Source organism: Notamacropus eugenii, chromosome 1 (assembly GCF_028372415.1).
Source record: "Notamacropus eugenii isolate mMacEug1 chromosome 1, mMacEug1.pri_v2, whole genome shotgun sequence".
Lineage (NCBI taxonomy): Eukaryota > Metazoa > Chordata > Mammalia > Diprotodontia > Macropodidae > Notamacropus > Notamacropus eugenii.
The window spans coordinates 495,964,692-495,984,169 of NC_092872.1; positions in this window are offsets into that span (position 1 = coordinate 495,964,692).

A 19,478-nucleotide genomic window follows, 5' to 3' on the forward strand; every position below is an offset into this window, starting at 1 on the left:
TAATTTTTCACTGAAAAAATGGAGACCAATTATCAAGAGCCACATCTTGCCTCCTCATCTCACTTCACTAAGATCCCTTCTGCTGCTTTTTCCTTCTCTACTCCTGTCTCTCAAGAAGAGGTGGCCTTTCCCTCTTCATGCACAATTACATCCCAGCTTCCTCAGCAGATTGTCTCCTGTAGCAACACCACATTCATATATCTTCAATCTCTCCTATCTACTGGTTGCTTCCCTATGACTCATATCTCCTCCATTCTCAAAAACCCTTCACTTGATCTATCTGTCCTTATTATCTATTATACTATATCTCTTCTCCCTTTTGTGGTTAAAGTCCTTGAGAGGCTGTCAACACTTATTGCCTCCACTTTCCTTCCATCTTTACTCTCTGTGGTCTGACTTCTGACCCTTTCATTCAACTGAAACTATTCTCTCCAAAGTTACCAATAATCTCTCAACAACCAAATCCAATGGTCTTTTCTAAGGCCTCATCTTTCTTTACCTCTCTGCAGCCTTTGACACTATCAATCGCTCTCTTTTCTTTGATATTTCCTAGATTTTCATGACACTGCTCTCTCCTGGTTCTCCTCCTCTTCTCCTCTCCCTCACTTCTATTTCATTTGCTGATCTCATCAGCTCCCACGAATTCAATTAGCATTTCTCTGCTGATGAGGATGCTCTCAGATTAATTTGTTCAGTCTTTCCCCTCCCTTTAGACCCTGTGGCCCTAAGAAATGGACCTTCAGCTCTAGATGCTGGGACTTGGACTTAAGAGGCTCAAGCCACTGGTGGTTTGGGAACAGGATTCCGGACCAGAATTGCAAACATACCCAAAAAGACAAGAATATAAGTAAGGCTCAATTAAGAGAAGTAGCAAAGAAAATTTTGGATTTTAGGTGTATGCTTCTTTACCCTAATAAACTGTAGCACACAATCAAGCAAGCAGTCTAGACCTATTTATATGCAAAAACAACAAATAGACAGCATTCTAGCGACGTGAACTCTATATTTACCATGTTAAATTTAATATAAATTATAACATGAGATTCAGTAATACAGAAGTATCAGTGTTTTAAAACTTGAGAAATCACTAGATGCAAAATTTGAAAAATTTTATCAGTGGAACTGACTTTTGAAGGACTGACTTCACTCCCTGCACTTAGAACTAAAGAGGACAAACCAAACATGTGAAACCTCTTCCCCCTCTCCCCTACAACCTGTTTCTTGGGGCCATAGGTCCTAAGGAGAAAAACAAGATGACCCTTCCCCCATCCAGCTTAGCACATGGTGGCCACAATGTGGATGAATGAGGCTTTTACCCCTGGATACCACTGAAAAGAGGGAGACACTGTGCCATTATCAAGTAGATTTAAAGATGGGGACAATTCCAACTACCCAGCCAATGCCAAGAGGCTGCTCCCACTCACAGGGTAGGCTACCACATGATATCTTCTCCCAGAAGTAGGTCCCAGAAGTAGGCATCACCCACAAAGATGCCTCCCTCTTAGGGAGTCTGGGCATGTGCCAAAGCCCCATTACCTAATATCATTGCACTGTAAGAAATGATGAAAGAAGTGGATTAAAAAAAACCTAGAAAGATTTGTATCAAGTTAGAAAGAGTAACGTGAGTAGGACAACAAGTTATACAATTGCTACAACAAAGTAAGGAAAACCAACTGGGAAAGACTTAGGAACTCCAAGTAATGCCGTAACCAACCATGACGTCAGAGCATCAGTATTAAAGCATGCTTCCCATGCTTCTTGTTTGAGAGGTGATAAACTAGAGGTACAGGATAAGAAAGATATTTTGGTCATGACCAATGCATAGATTTTTGCTTGATTATGCTTCTCTGTTATGAGGGAGAGTTTGTTTTTGTTTGGAGAAGAAAGTAGAGTTGGCAATAGTGATGTCCCAAAAAAATGAGAAAATAAAAATGATACAGAAGTGAACAGAAGGAAGTTTAGAGGGAGAAACAGACAAGAAGGATGGCTGGAAAATTAATATGCTTAGTTATTATATGTAATTTTAAAAGCAAGAGGTATATAATAGACATTTGCAATTTCACACAATTTTATGTAGCTGTTCATGCTTATTGGTATTTCTTGTGTTCAGAATGATTAAAAATAGACATTTTAAACGATTTTTAAAAAAGAAAGACTTAAAGAAATATGTCTTTACTCTCTAGAATATCAAGAAGAATGAAATGTTCCATGAAAGAATGTAATAAATGCTTCAAGGAAGAAACACAAAGGGGAAAGGATATGAACAGGCAGAGGAAAACCCTATTTCAGGAGGCTGGGAGTGTGGGAGAGGTAGAAGAATATGAAACAAAGGAAGGGAAGAAACAGGACCACTGAATTTTTGGAGTTAAATAATAGGTTTGATTCTCTTTCTGCAGAAGGAAAGCTTCCCCCTTTCAGGAAGAAGAAGCTTTTTGCACTCTAAGAAATGATGATATACACCTCCAAATTACATAATCCTATAATTCAAGAATTGGAAGAAACCTCAGTGGCCATTTAATATAACCCATAAACAAAAGGGATTTCCCACTTTCCCATACTCAAGCTATTATCAAGCACGTTTGCAAAGCCCTCCAATGAAGAGGAACCACCACTCAAAAGAGACCATTCCACTTTTGGAGTGCTCTTGTTATAAGGAAATGCTTCCTTCCTGACATTAGAGCCTAAAGCAGCCTTTTTGCAAATTCCACCCCCAGCTCCTGGTTATGCCCTCTAGGACCTAACAAAACACATGTATTTCCTCCTCCATATGACACCCTTCCAATACTTGAACACAGCTCTCCCTCACCCCTCACCCTGAGTCTTTCCTTCTGGTTAAGAATTCTCATTTCCTTGAACCAATCTTTATCTGACACAAGGTCCTTTGCCACCCTGGTTGCTTTCTTCAGGACACTCCAGTTTGGCAACATCCTCCTTAAATGGTGGCACCCAGAATTGGACCCAGTATCTTCTGGACCTTGGTTTAATTTATAGAAATGATAGACATTTGGCCAAGCATGGAGTGTACCTAACAAGGGCTCATGTAAACATGTTTGGGGGAATTTGAATTAAGAAAACTTGAAATTAAGAAGGAAGGAGAAGAAAACTTCCAATGAGGATATCAAGTCTACTACAATAGAAAGTCAAAGGTACAACACAAGAGGAATAACAGAAGACCAGTAAGTCACAGGAGACAATACCCAAGGGAAAATGCAGTAATTATACCTATAACTTCCAGATATCAAAATACACATGCTTAATTTGGGTGATAAATAAGGAGAATTTGAGATCCTCATGCGAAAAGGTAAATTTAATATCACTGGTAATGCTGGTGGCATGGAAGTCAAAACTGGAATATGACCATGAAGAGTCATTTCTTATTCAAAAGGAAAAGAGGTGGTTGGGTTGCACTCATCTTAGATATACTTACTAGAAAAAATTCTACAACTAGAGAGGGGAAACATGACATTATTCAAATAAGGAACAATGAAGGGAAATAGAAATTATATGGTTGTGTAATACTGACTCATCTGACCAGGTATGTTACATTCCAACCCTTCCTATTTTTGTCCACTGCCCTTAGAGGATTTAGAGTATCGAGGCTGTGCCATTAATTTTAGCCTCCCATTGGAAGTGTTTCCCAAATTGTAAGGGTGGGTTCCCTGCATCCCAGTTCCATTTAACTGCTAAGAGTTGAATTAGTTCTTATTTGTTCGGTCACTTTTTAGTCATGTCTGACTCTTTGGGACCCCATTTAGGGTTTTCTTGGCAAAGATAGTGGAGTGATTTGTCATTTCCTTCTGCAACTCATTTTATAGATGAGAAAACTGAGGCAAATAGGGTAAAGTGACTTTCCCAGGGTCACCCAGCTAGTAAGTGTCTGAGACTGAATTTGAACTCAGGTCTTCCTAACTTCAAGCCTGACACTCTGTCTGCTATGCCACCTAGCTGCCCCTACTGCTTTTACAAATAAATATTTACTTCTAAGGTATAATAACTAATATAAAAACATACTTCCTAATATGCTGAGCATAATTCCGCCACTCCCACCCCCCAACTACCTGAATACTCTAGAGAGGGGAAAGGGATTCTGTTCAAAGCTTAGCTCAGTCCCTATATAGCAAAGTCCCTAGCTTCAATTCCAAAGCTTCCCTTGGGTTTGAATCCCAAGCATCCTCACTTCTCTGAGCTTCCCTGAAGGGCTGGGAAAATATGGAATCCTGGCTCCAAGGTCACCATGGCTCGATTCCAGGTCCAATGGGGATTCTACCTCGTGCACCTGAAACTCAAAAGGACAAATGAAATGGAATAAGACAAGCATCCCAGGTGTGTTTCTTAGGTCCATGAGGCCTAAAAGGAGAGAGGGGGAAGTAAGAAGCCCTTCCCCTTCACCAGTTCAGTTCACGGCAGTAAGGGTTAAACTTCATGCTCTCTGGACACTAAGCTTAAAATAAAGTGAGGATCCCAGTCTCAAAGCTTTTAAGCACATGATCCATTCCAGCTACATAGCCAATGGTAAGAGGCCATTGCCATTTACATGGTAAGGGAACACAGGATGAAATCTCCCAGAAGCAGGATATCTCCATGTTAAATAATCTGGACATATATAGCAAAAACCCTTATTACAGTTATAAGAATATATTAAAAATAAACTGGACAGAATGAAGAAATAGACCAAAACTTAACAAAACAAAACAAAACTTAGAACAGAGGCATGATAATGTAAAGATCTGGACATTTGCTGTCAAAATCAGATAAATTATGGACCTGCCTTAATGATAATTTCATTCTTCAAAAGGTGTTACGGGGGCCTGTTACACTGTGACTGTCACGATTCATTTCATGACCCAGTTATTCAAAAATTCTCCACCATTGTTTAAAAGCTAAGACTTTCTCAAAGGATTCCAAAGTATGTGTCAGTCATGATTTAAACTATGTGTAATGCCTTGTTCCTGAGCTGTCATAGACAAGTGGGTAGTTCATACATGATGACTTCTTTACATAATGCAATAGATTAAGTTCACTATTCATGTCTACTTTTTATGACTTTTTTTTTGCCTTTTAGAAAATTGGCTAAAGTCAATATATTTTTTAAAGTAAATCTGAACTTGAGGTCTCCATAACCCTTTCTTATGTCTATACAGGTAGAGTTTTGCTTTTTAACAAAAAAATTTGCTTTTAATTTTGTAACTACAAGTGCTAGCCTACTTCACTCTGAGAGATATAAATGAATCAATATTACTTACCACAGAATACATATATACATACATACATACATACATTTATATATAGCAAGGACTTTGTTACCTTGTTATGATCTTTCTATGATGCAAATTTATTCCCTTTCTCCTGTGGAATCTGAGTTAATATTTCATATGTATAATCCCAAGACAAAAAACCATGAGCACCACCATGAGCACCTTTGATTACTCACTTGACAGAATAAGGTGAGTATATTCTTCTGGAATTTTTCAGACAATTTAAGAGAGAGAACCCCCTCAACAGTTTTATCCCATATCTTACATTATGGTTACCTTTTTTTGCTTTCATCCCTAAAATCTCTTTTCCCAATAATAACTCAATAAAGTATCCATCTGAACCCAGACAGCCTCACCACACCACGAACATCATAGGTAAGATTTTGCCCCTTCCTCATAGCCAACTTTGAGTAAATCAGGGAATATTCCATTTTCATCATCCCATCCTCTTCAGATAATTACTGTACTCAAAGATCCTAAAGTTCAAATCTCACTGTCTCTCAGAGCAATCCATTTGACAGCTCTAATTATGAGGAAATGCCTACTGATATCAAGCCCAAATTTGCTTCCTTGAAACATTCGTTCCTCGCTCCTGGTTTTGCCTTCTGGGATCAAACAGAACAAGTGTAATCCCTCTGCCATCAGAGAGCCCTTTTACCTACTATAACAGTTATAATACCACCCTCCACCCTCATCCCATCCTCAATATTCTCTTCTCCAGACTAAACATCTCCAGTTCCTATAACCAATCAATCATCATATGACATGAAATGGAGCTCTCTAGGACTCAGTTTTCTCATCTGTAAAATGAGAGGATTGAACCTGACTTAGGAGCCAACTCTAAATCTATGATCTTATGATATCTCTACTACCCTTGTTCTTCTGTGTCTGCTCTCTAGTTTTGCACTCAAGACTGAACCTCCAGAAGAGGGTAGAATGCAGTGGAATCTACCAACTCCCTGGGTCATTCTGGGAGCCAGGAATCTCTTAATATAGCCCAAGATCCCACTAGCATTTTTTTTTTGGCAACTGTTTCATATCACTAGCTCTTACTGAGGTTGCTGGCCACAAAACTCCAAAATCTGCTTCAGACAGACTGCTGACTAACCATGCTTCCCCTAACCTATGCTTGTGAGGTTGACTTTAAGTATAAGATTTAAAATTTATCATTATTGAATTCTATCTTATTCAATTCAACCCATGCTCTAGAGTGTCAATATCTTTTTTGGGTTCTGACTGTATGACTTAATGCAGTTAATACAGCTGGCTCTCCCAGCTTTGTGTCATCTAAAAATTTTATAAGCCTCATACCATCTATGGTTTTACTTAAATTATTGATTTAAAAAATGTTTAATTGCACAGACGTCTGAGGAACTCTATTGGAGACCTTCTGCCATATTGGCATTGAACTATTAACAACCATTCTTTGAGGCTGGCCATCTAGCCAATTCTAATTATATCATCATCTAGTCTCTGCCTCTTACCTTCCCCACAAATATAGCATGAAATGCTTTCTCATAAAGGTGAGGACTAGCCTGTGATTTCCAAAGCCAATACTGATGTAGGTCAGCACATATCTAGAGTTGTTTAGTGCCAAGCCTAGAGGCCTGTATTGGGCTACCCGAGTCTTTCTTACCTGTCCAGGTCTTCGGCTGGCCACGCCGGATGCACGTATGAGAGAAAGGACGTTCCAGAGTCAAACAGGGGTTGAGCTTTATTACAGGGTTTCGGTTACAAGTGCAGGGAGTCTTCTTTCTTAGGACGAAGAGGGGGAGATTTCCTAAGAAGGCTAAGCTTAAGGGATTGGAAGTAGAAGTACAAGCGGGGAGAGAGGGGGAGGGGAGAGAGGAAAGAAAAGAAGCGGAGCCCTACTTTTCTCTTTGGCTCCACACGTGCTAAGAGAGCTTTTAGGCTTCCTCAATCCTACTTAATCTTCAGCCACACAGTTTGCATCTCAATACCGTGCTGTTAGGTAACTAGGTGTGCTCCAATCCGGGACGACCTCGAGGGCAGGGAGACTCCACCCATCAGGTATCTCCGGGGGAGAGGCGGAAATACCCGAGCTAGCCGAGCTAGCTCGGTCTGACCTTCTCGAACCCCCGCTGTTCATGGAGGGCCTCGTAAGACTCTAAGATTTAGAAGTCCCACTTTTACCTGCCCGAGACTGTCCACACGGAATTGAGCTTCCAGTCCCAACAGTTTAGAACAGCAGTGTCAAACTCAAATAGAATTCACTAAACTATACGTGAGGATCCCTGTAAGAAGTATATTCACTCAGAAAACTACAAATTAATATTATTGATATTTTATTGTGCTTTTATTTATTTTGTTAAATATTCCCCAATTACATTTTTGTCAAGTTCCTACCGGCATGGTCAGTATGTTTGACATCTCTGGTCTAGAAGTTAAATGACTTATCCAGGATCACACAGTAATCATGTGTCAGACATCAATCATGAACTAAGGTCCTCCTGGCTCCCGGATCAGCTTTCTATCCATCACACCCCATATTGCATCTCTCTTGCTTCAGTAAAATCTAGGTACATTATATCCACAATTTCCCACTCATCTATTAATTTAGTAACTTTGTCAAAGAAAACAAATTATGTTATTCTGGCATGACTTATTCCTAAAGAGGGAAGCTAGGTTGCACTATGATAGAGCACCAAGCTTGGAGTCAGAAAGACCCAAGTTTGAATCTGGCCTCAGATACTTATTAGCTGCATGATCCTAGGCAAGGCACTTAACCCTCTTTGCCTAGATTTCCTCATCTGTAAAATAAATTGGAGAAGGAAATGGCAAACCACTCCAGCATCTTTGCCAAGAAAACCGCAAATGAGGCCACAGAGAGTCGGACATGACTGAACAACAACATTATTCCTAAGGAAACCTAAGGAATCACTGCTTCCATTTCTTAGATGTTTACCAACTATCTCTTTAATGATTCCTTTTAGAACTTTTCCAGGAATCAGTATCAAGTTCATTGACCTGTAGTTTATGGGTTCTCTTGTCTTCCCTGTGTTGAAAATTAATGTAACATTCACTCTTCTCCAATCTTTTTGTACCTCTCTTATTTTCCATGATCTTCAAATCATCGTCAGTGCTCCTCAGTCACATCTGTCAATTCTTTCAAGTACAGAAGATGAAGGTCACCTGGACCAAGGGATCTGTATTTATCAAAGCAACTAGATACTCTCTTATTATGTCATTATTTATTGTGTATTTCAACTCCCCACTAGTCATTTTTGTATCATCATTTTCAGGGCAAATGTCATTACCCTGAAGTGACCTTTGCCTTGGAATTACTCTTCTTAACAGAAAAGAAAGATGCAGCTCTGCTTTACTTTTATTCTCAGTTGTCACCATCCTGTCTATCTCCAGTAAATATTCTATTCCTTCTCTAATCTTCTTTATCTCTTAATATAGCTTTAAAAAAACAACCCTTTTTGCTGCCCTTAGCTGCCTTCACCAGCCTCAGCTCAATCTGAGCTCCTGGTATTATTTTTATAGGACCATGTTATGTTCTTATATCCATCTTCTATTACTTGGCCTTGCCTCCATCTTCTTTACATCTTCTTCTAGAATCTAAGGTAGTTTGCTGAGTTCCCTTTGCTTCAACATAGATCTCTCCAATCAAATCCCATTGTTCCTCCTCATTGGAATTGCTTCCCTTTGGGTCTTTCAGATTTCATTCTTGAGCATTTCCTATGTCTCCTGTGATGATATTCCCTGTAGAATTGTTGATGATGGGATCCCATATTTCCCCCTTTAGGGTTTCCTACATTTCCACTCCAGTAACCAGTTCCTCCCTGTTAGTAAGAATCAGATCCTGAGTTGAATTTCCCTTTGTTGGTTCCTCCACTCTTTAGAGTATGAAATTATCATTAAGGCAAGTTGGGAAGTTATTACCTGCTCAGCTTTTGGCAGAGAGAGCACCAGCAGATGTCTGGATAATTGAAGCCTCCTGCCAACCAGTACAGATATCATATCTCCATGCCAGGTCTGTGATCTGCTTCCCAAATTCTTCATCTATTTCCTCTTACTAACCAGAAGTAACTTTAAAACTCAGATTTTTAAAAGACATGGATTTGGAAATAAATGCAAGAACAGGAAACTAAGGACATGTACAAAATAGTAGCATGATTCTCTGAGAAATATGAAGTGTGCTAAGACCCTAGATGAACCAAGAGTGGCAATGAATGCTAAGAACAATGAAAATGGGTTCTTTAGTGATTTGAGGAGAACAAGGGGAAGATCAAAGAGTAGAACCTTGGCTTGGGGTGCAAGAATCAATAATAAGAGACACCAATGAGAAGGCTGAAGTACTGAGCTATTATTTGGCTCATTTTCTTTTTTTCTGTCAGGAACAATTATCTTTGGATTAAGGAGAGAACAAAAATGATAACCACAGAATGACAACTGAAGGCACGTAAAGGGAACAATAAAAAAACTGCTAACCATCATCCATGAGTTCAAGCCACTGGACCCTTAAAAATTCTAGACTAGGGTGTCAAAGGAGTTGCAAGCTGTGATTGGTCAGTCTTTGTCTATGATCTTTGAAAGACTTAGGAGAATAGGAGAGGTGATGTTAGAATTCCTGAGGGTAGATGTTCTGATTTTCAAAAAAGAGCAAAGAATAGAGACAGCGTATTGAATATCAGTCAGTTTGATTTCTTCTGTGCCTGACGAAATCTAGAACACATGGTTTTTGAGCATTTGAGAAGGGAATCGGTAATCACTAAAAGCCAACATGGCTTCATTAAGAACAGATCATGTCAGACTATTTACTTTTTTATATAGGGTTACAAGATGGTAGGTCAGCAGAATGCCATAGCCATGGTATAGTCAGCAAAGTTTCTCATGATCTCCCATGCTACCCTCATGTACAAGGTGGAAGGTCATACTCTACTAGGTTAGAGTTGGAGAGATTCAGAACTGATTGCACAACTGAATCCAGAGGGTAGTACATAATAGGTGTCAAATAAATATTTATTGAATTGAATAAGTGGGTAGATATCAACTTGGAGAAGTCTCCAGTGAATTGTACAAGGATCTGTCTTTCTGTGAAGCTATACACTTTTTTCAGCTGGAGACAGCTGATGTGCAATGGATAGAACTCTGGACCTAGAGCCAAGAAAATCTAAGTTCAAATCTGGCCTCGGACACTTAGTAGCTATGAGACCTCGAGCAAGTTACTCAATTTCTATTTGTCTCAGTTCCCCTAATTGCAAAATCTGGGGTAATAACAACATCTATCTCAAAGGGTTCTTGGACTGAATGAAATATTTGTAAAAGCACTAAGCACAGTGCCTGACACACGGGAGACACAATAAAAGTGCTTATTCCCTTCCTTTGTCAAAATTGCAAGTAGAGCCACAGAAACTATGCTTGTCAAATTTGCAGATTACAAGAATTTCGGAGGAATAGCTAACACATTTAGTGAGAAAGAGCAAAAGGATCTCCTCAGGCTATAATGATGGGCTAAATCAAAGAAAACTTAATTTAATGAGGGATAAATGTGAAGTTTTAAATTTGTTATTTTAAAAAATTCAAGGATAGAAGGTGTGGTTAGACAAGAGATTGTGTGAAAAGAAAAAATCTGGGAATTTTACAAGATCAATGAATGTCAATAGTGTGACATAACAGCCCCAAAAGCTAATGCTAACCTAAGCCCCATTAAAAGAGGCATAATGTCCATCACATGGAAACTAATGGTTTTGCCATCCTGTGTCTTGGTCAGACCATGGCTAGGGTGCTGTGTTCAACTCTGGGCACAATATTTTAGAAAGCACAGAGACAAACCTGCAGTTGTCTGGAAGAAGGCAGCCACAACAGTCAGAGAACTGGCAGTTCATGTTGTGAAGATCATAATGAAGAAACAGTATGTTTAACTGGGAGAAGGGAAGGCAAATAAGGAATATGACAGCAATATTCAAGTACTTGAATTGCTGCTGTAATGTGAAAGAGGTATAAAAAATATATTTCTGCTTAGTCCCGGGGGCAGAACCAAGAAGGTAAAAGCCTCAGAAAGGCATATTTAAAACTGATGTAAATGTAAAAAGTTGATCAAGGGAGCTTTCAAACAACTTGATGAGCTTACAGAAGGATGAACTTGTTGGTTTCTTTTGATTCCCTGGAAACTCTACTTCTAATGCTGGCCCTATCGTTCCTCACCTTCTCAGTTCTTGTGAATTCCATTTTCAAATGGACACACTGCTGGACTTCACCATCACTCTGATGCAACCTGCTGAACTCTGGGATTCCCCTCTCTGATCAAAATCTCCTTTCCTTTCATATTTCTCACATCCCTGTTTTTCTTGCTCTATCCTGGCTCCACCATCATTGGAAGCTTCGAGTCTCCAATCCCTCCCTGTGCTCCATTTCACCACCCTACCTCTAGCTCTGTTTTCTTTTCTTCACAGTCTTGCCTCTATCTTTTCAACAATGAACTGTATTTCATCCTTGAATCCTTTGCCTCCTAGTGTTTCCGCTGTTCCCCCAATAATCTCCAACCCTGACTAAACCTGCCTTCTTGCCTTCTCTATGCTTAATCTCAAATAGTATGAGACTGACTGGAAAGGTTAGGTGGATTCCTAACTGTGGAGGGCTTTAAGGTCAGACTAATGTGTTCAAATATTATTTAGTATAAATAGGGAAAGGGGGTTGCCATGTGGTGCAGCAAACAGAGTGGCAGACCTTAGGAAGACTCATCTTCCTGAGTTCAAATCTGACCTCAGATACCTACTTTCTATATGACCCTGGGCAAGTCACTCAACCCTATTTGCCTCAGTCTCCTCATCTGTAAAATGAGCCAGAGAAGGAAGTAGCAAGTCAATTTAGTATTTTTGCCAAGAAAACCAAAAATGGGGTCACAAGGAGTTGGATATGACTGAAAAATGTCTGACCAACAACCAAAGGGAAAAGTTGAAGGATTTTAAGCAGGAGAATTACATAACCAAATCTATGCCAAAGGAAGGCTGTTCTGGTAGCAGTAAGAAAAAAATGGATTGTAGCAATGAGAATAGAGGCTAGAAGAACTGTTGGGACATTATTACAATATTCTGGATAATGAGGATTTTAGCACTGGGAAGAGAAATGTTACCACAACAGAGAGTAAGAAAAGTAAAAACTAAAACCAAGGTTTTAAACATGAAGGACTAGGTAAATGGTGGCACCTCTGAGAGGAATAGGGATATCAAAAGGAAAAACAGGCTGAAAAGCTAAATCACAAATATGGTATTTTTTTTTTTACCCATGAAGTATGGGTACCAATACGACATAGCAATGAAGCTGTCCCACAGGCAGTTAGAAATGAAAATCTGATCCTTCAGAAAAGAGGCCAGATAAAGCTTTGAAAGTTATCCTCATAAAGGTGACAGTTTAAGCCATGGGGATGAATGGCATTGCCAGGGAGAAGAACATAGTAAGGAAAGTGATTAGAGAAACAGAAGAAAACAAGAAGAGTATAGCACCTTGGAAGCCAACAAAGTATGAGATATTTTGAAGGTACTAATCAAATATCAGATACTACAGAGAGACCAAGGAGGATAAGAACCCCAACAGTCTAAATTTGAGAGTCAAAATCGAGATGTTAAAATTTGGGAATCAAAATTTGGTGGTCAAAATTCATGACTCAAAAAGTCAAAATTTGGAGTCACATTTCAGGAAGTCAAAATTCAGGAATCAAATTAAGGAGTCAAAAAGTCTACATTTGGGAGCCAAAATCAAGGGAGTAAAAATTCATGAGACAAAAAGTCTGAATTTGAAAGTCCAAATCAAGGAGTCAACATTTGGGGCTCAAAATCTGAAGGGATCAAAATTCATGAATCAAAATGGCAAAATGGGAGTCACAACCCAGGGAGTCAAAATTCGTGATTCACAATATCAGAATCAGGAAATCAAAATCCTGGGGTCAAAATAGTTGAGTCAAATTGTCAAGCTCAAGAGTCAAAATCCTGGAGTCAACCTTTGGGAATCAAAAGCTAGACTTGAGAGTCAAAAATCAAGGAATGGAAATTTGGGAATCAAAATCTAGGAGTCAAAATTCATGAGTAAAAAAGTCAGAATTTGAGAAGTCAAAATCCAATGAGTCAATATGTCAAAATTTAGGAGTCCAAATGAGAGTCAAATCCAATGCCTATGAGAAAAAAACTTGTGCAGTGACATGCTTTGCCTTTCTCTGTGGCTGAAGCAGGCATTATGTCCTGATTCTATGATCAGGGCTCAGGTAAATATAATAGGACATATGGAAGAGTCAAGGTTTTTCCCCTTGGGAAGAGCTTCAAAGTTATTTTTTAATGGATAAATCCACACTGACCAGACTTCTTATACTAATGGTGGGAATAAAGCTACCCTGTTGTAGAAATGATGAGGGAGGAGAGGGGATCAGGGAGAAAAGTGGTCAGTGCTCTGAGAACCATGGAGAACTTGGTACTTCCCCAGAACTTCCTCTAGGATTGGGTCGGGTACATAAGGGGAGTATAGAACTTCCCAGTACATGGCACAAGATCAGATTAGGGGCAGCAATACCACCTAGTGGTTAATAAGGAAAAATAATCACACAGTATAGACTCTTAAAACTAATAGTGATACTTTATTTATGTCCCATTCCAACCTCTCTTCCATGTGTATATTTATAAAGTTTTGGAGCAGTTGCCATTTTTTTCAAATGTAGTCTTCTTATTTCTTACTTTGCATCCCCTCATATCTTTCCATATTTCTTGGTCTCTTTCATGCATCAAGTGAACATTTTAAGAATCAGTGATTCTTTGAGCATGGGAACTCTCCCCATCAAAGAATAAAACCTTAGAGAAGCTTTTGCAAGTAACTAACTATCCTTTATCCCAAGCAGAGAAGCAGCATTAGAACCCAGGTCTCCCTGACTGCAAGTTTAGCATCCTGCTACATCATTGCCATTTTTGTATAGTTGTAATTTTTTACAGTCCTGTAGCATTCCACTACATTAATATAGAACAATTAGTTCAATCATTCCACAATTGTTGAAAATCAGATCTGTATCCGGATTTTTTTTTTTTTTTTTGCTATTACCAAGAAAGCAGCCATGGACATTTTGGGTACAAATTGACCCAACCAAACCTAACTCATGAGTTTTCACCAATGTGTTTGTTCTTACCAGCCAGTCAGGGTAATCATCAGTTCAAAGTAAGAGCTATTTAATCAAACCACATAGCAAATAAAGTGTTGAGAAAAGAACATTCCATACACATAAGGAGCTCACTTTCCAACAAGTTACAATGCTACCACCAGGGAAGGATATACATATAGAGAACTCACCCAACCACAGAGTGATTATACATAGAAGACAGAACTCTGGAAAACACATTCCCCCAAGACTTATACATGAAGGAGCACACAAGAGAAATGTATGTGCCCAGGGCATATACATCTAGGGTACATACAAAGAGGACAAACATGGCCAGGGTGGATGTGTGTCCAGGACAACGCAGTGGTGCTTCTGGTGATAACATTGTCCTGTTCTCTACTGGCATTTCAGTTGGTTGTCACTTTCACATTGTCTTTTCTAGATGTCCCCCCTGACTCTCATAGTGGACAGGTTATTCTCTGTTACCATTCACTGAGAAGTAGCTAGAAATCCTCTCCTTGCGGTGGGCAAGCTCACTGTTCCTTTTAGTGTGTGAACAAAGTTCTGAGCCACTGCACCCAACTACAGATGCTAGCCAAGCACCAGCAGAATGAGCACAGGTTCAGATTAAATTTGATCTTTCAATGCTTTCATCTGGTGCTCATTTGAAACCCACAGACCCAGTGTATCATAGAGAATTAGAATTTTCCTAATTTCAATTGTATTGTTGAGTGGATTCAGACCAGGCTAAATAACTGGACACAAAAAAGTCATGATTAACGGTTCAATGTCAACCTACATGTAGGGATTTATCTATCCTGTTAAACATCTTCATCAATAACTTAGATAATAGAAGAGATGGCATGCTTTTCAAATGAGCAGATTACAGAAAACTGAGCATTACAAATGACACACTGGAAGAGAGAATACAAAAATATCTTGACTCTCTAGAACAATAGACAAAATCTAATAGGCTGAAATGTATTGGTAATAAATATAAAGTCTTCACATCAATATAAAAAACTGCACAAAAATGAGATGGGGAAGTTGTGGCTTGCTAGTAGTTCATATGAAAGAAACTTGAGGACTGTGTGTGCTCAGTATGAATCAGCTGTCTGAAATGGCACCCAAATAGTAATAATACTACACTCTTAAATTGGGTTAATAGCTGTCTCATAAGGGTAATGGAGTACTCTGGGCTACAGAGGTGGAAAAGACCGTAGTGGGCACTTGGTGCTATGTCTGCCTAGAGAGAGATACATTGTAGCTGATCATACTGGCCCTTCATCAGGTCCTGTCCTCTCCCAAAACCTTAAACCTACTACACTCTGAAACAATGGGCCTCTGCCTAAGGGCTCCTCTGGACCCTCCTAGCTTTGGAGTGATTATCAGTAGTAACTGTTGTTGTTTCCCTCCCAGCCTGAGGTCTTTCTTTTTCTTGACCTCATTAAAGGGGTCATGCCCTGGCTCATTCTTAAACAGGCCTATTCAATGAATGGGCGTTGCCTCACCCTAAGTGAGTACCTGCAAAGGCCTTGGCCTAAAGGGCCCAAGGTCTCCCAGTGCATCCTGGGTCATCTCCAGTCATCTTGAAGAATATCAAGTCACTGGATTCAGATGGCTCTGGAGAAGTGAGGCTGCACAGCCCTCTCTCACTCAAAACAAAGTCAAGTGCAAGTCATATCATCACTTTTCTGATGGCATGGTCTTCTTCAGCAATGAAGGACCAACACAAAGAGACTCCCTTTTGTCAGTGACTGGGATGGAGCCATCTGAGTGCCCTAGTGAGTAAACTGGCAACAAGAGGGAGAACTTGCCAAGGTCAGAAGAAGAGAAGGAGTGCAGATATAAAACAAAAGAACAGATAGTCCTAGAGGAAACTCATCAAATCATAATAATAGGCAATATTTATATAGTATTATAAGTTGTGTAAAATATTTAACAAATATGATCTCACTTGATCCTCCCGATAACATTGTAAGGTAAGTGCTACAGACGTAATTTTCCCCATTCTACAGATAATGGAACTGAAGTCCTAAAAGGTTATATGAGTTGTCATTGGTCACACAACTAGTAAGTGTCAGAAGAAAGATTTGAACCCAAGCCTATCCTAATTCCACAAAGGCATCTAGGTGGTGCAGTGGATACAACACTGAGCTTAGAGTCAGAAAAACTCATCTTCATGAATTCAAATCCAGCTTCAGATACTTACTAACTATGTGACCCTGGACAAGTCACTTAACCCTGTTTGCCTCAGTTTCCTCACTTATAAAATGAGCTGAAGATAAGCCACTCCAATATCTTTGCCAAGAAAACCCCAAATGGGATCACAAAGAGTGAAATGACTAAACAGCAACCATAGGCATGGCTCTAATGCCAGCACCTCTTTGTTAATGTTGGGGAAAAAAAGAGATACAAGTCACTGAACACTGAACAAAGGGGATGGTTTACTTTGGCCTAACACACCATGACACTTAGTTTCTCTGGATGTGGTGCCCTTTGTCTCCATCTGGAAATGTGACTGGTCAACGACTCATCAGAAAGGGTGGGGAATGGAAACTCCTGTGGTCTCAGACATCCACCAAGTCTGAGAGGCCCTGACTACATGTGGATGGGACTTTTAATGGCCCCGGACCAGGAAGCCGTATCAGGCAATCTAAGGCCATCAGGGAAGTTTTATCATGAAAATACTGGTCCTTTCACATTCTCCTTGAGTTTGCCTTCTGCTGTGACTCATCATGCATGGGATGGTACTAGTGCTGACTGGATCAGTGTCCAGGAGGGAGATGACAGTGATGGGATCCAACTGTGGCAAAGGATAGGGATGGCTCACCCTATGAAACAAGAGAAAAGGAAGGAGAGCCTGTGAAGACACTGAGAAGGATTAAAGAGTCAAGGAGCGGAGATGATGTTGTCAGTTCAAGGTAGTGTGAAAGGTAGAACTGGGGCTATGAAGTAAACGAGAAAGTATAGGGATAAGGAAACAAAAAGAATAAAGTAGAAAAATTTCCAGGCAACAGGAAGGGAACCCAGCTGCGGTTAGACACCGAAAAATGTCTCCAGTAGCTTGACTAGGAGTGTATCAGTTAAATGTTGGCTATTACTCCAGAATAAGGATTAGCAGAGTAGGAATGGTAGGTCTGGCTTGTGACTAGTGAAACATGGCACCAATTGACCCTGAGTTGGTAAAGAATTAGGTATGGAGATTCACTTAGCATCTACACAAAAAATTCCTCAGTCCTGTCCAGCTCTAATCTCTCTTCTGAGAGAGAGAGATCTCTCCTACATCACCAGCTTGTTGGCTAGACATCTTATCTATATATCCCAACTCATAATGTCCAAAACAGAACTCCTTGTCTTCCTCCCTAAACCCAGTCCTCCTCAAACTTCCCTACTTGTATGGAAGGTAACCACCATCTTCAACTGCCACATTTGTAGCTATGAAGTCTTCCTTGACTCTTTCCTCTCCCTCATCCCCATACCCAATGAGTTACAATGTTTTGTTTATACTACCTCCACAATATTCTTCTTTTTCAAATTAATTTGTTTTCAGTTTTCAACAACCACTTCCTTAAATTTTACATTTTCTCCCTCTCCCTCTCATCTCCCTCCCAGAAGTAACAGGCAATCTTCTATGAGTTCTACACATACATTCTTATTATCATATTTGCACATTAGTCATGTTGCACAGAAGAATTAAAATGAAACCATGGGAAAAAATAAAACAAAACATAACATAGGAGAAAATAGTCTGCTTCATTCTGCATTCCAAGTCTACAGTTCTTTCTCTGGATATGGATGGCATTTTGTCTCAAGAGTCCTTTGGGAATATTTTAGGTCCTTGCATTGCTGTCTCCACAATATTCTTGCGGATGTCCCCTTTTCTTCCCTCACGTGATCACTCTACTAGTTCAGACCTGCCAAAGTAAACCATCCTCTTTGTTTGATGTTCAATGACTTCTAAGTACCTCTTTTTCCTCTTACCCAGACTATTGCAATAGCCTCCTAGCTGGTTTCTCTGTTTTCAATCCCACTTCTCTCTCAAATACTCCCCACGGAGCTGCCTATAAAATCTTCCTAAGATACTGGTCTGGCCATGTTACTACCCTACTCCATCTTTCAGGGGTCCCTGTTTCCTCTAGGATAAAATACAATCTCCTTAGCCTGACATTTAAAGCCTTCCATAGTCTGGAGTCAAACTATTTCATTTCATATTCATGAATTCTACTTTCCAGCCACACTGGCCTAATTTCCCCAAACTTGGTACTGCACACAGTTCACACAGGCTGCCTCCAAAGCCTTCAGTGTCTTGGAATTCCTGGTTTGCAACAAGGTTGCTAAGTGGTACAGCAAATTAAATGCTGGACTTGAAGGCAAGAAAACCTGAGTTTAAATCCTTACAACAGACATTGATTGGGTGACTCTGGGCAAGTCAATTGCCCTCTTGGAGCCTCAGTTTTCTCATCTGTAAAATGGGGATAATGACAGCTTTTACCTCAAAGGATTATTGTGTGGGACAAATGAGGAGAAGAGAGGGAACAAACATTTATACCGTGTCTACTATGTGCAGGTGCTGTGCTATGCACTTCATAGGTATCGTTTCATTTGATCCCCACAACAATCCTGGAAGACATAGGTGCTATTATTTCCATTTTATAGTTAAGGAAACTGAGGTAGGAGAGGTGAAATGACTTGCCCTAGGTTGCACAACTGGGAAGTGTCTGAGGCCATTTTAATTCATTTCTTCCTGACTCCAGCCCCAGCACTCTATCCCCCATGCCACCTAATATATGTCTGCTTTGCAAAACTTAAGGTGACATAAAAATGCTATTATTATCATCAAGGTTCAGTGCATGTTCCATTCTTTGGGAAATGTTTCTTGTTCTCCTGAGTTATTTGTTTCCTTCCTTCTCAAAATATCACGTGTATATTTACCTACTGGTTTCCCTACACAGAATGTAAGCTTTTTGAGGGCAAGGACTACATGTCATTTTATCTTTGTTATCTCCAGCACCTAATAGTCCCTTGAACACAAGAGCCATTTAATAAATATTTGTTGGACTGGATTGGTTTGATAGGCTGTGGATGAGGGGAAGTCACTCATGATACTGTCCAGATAG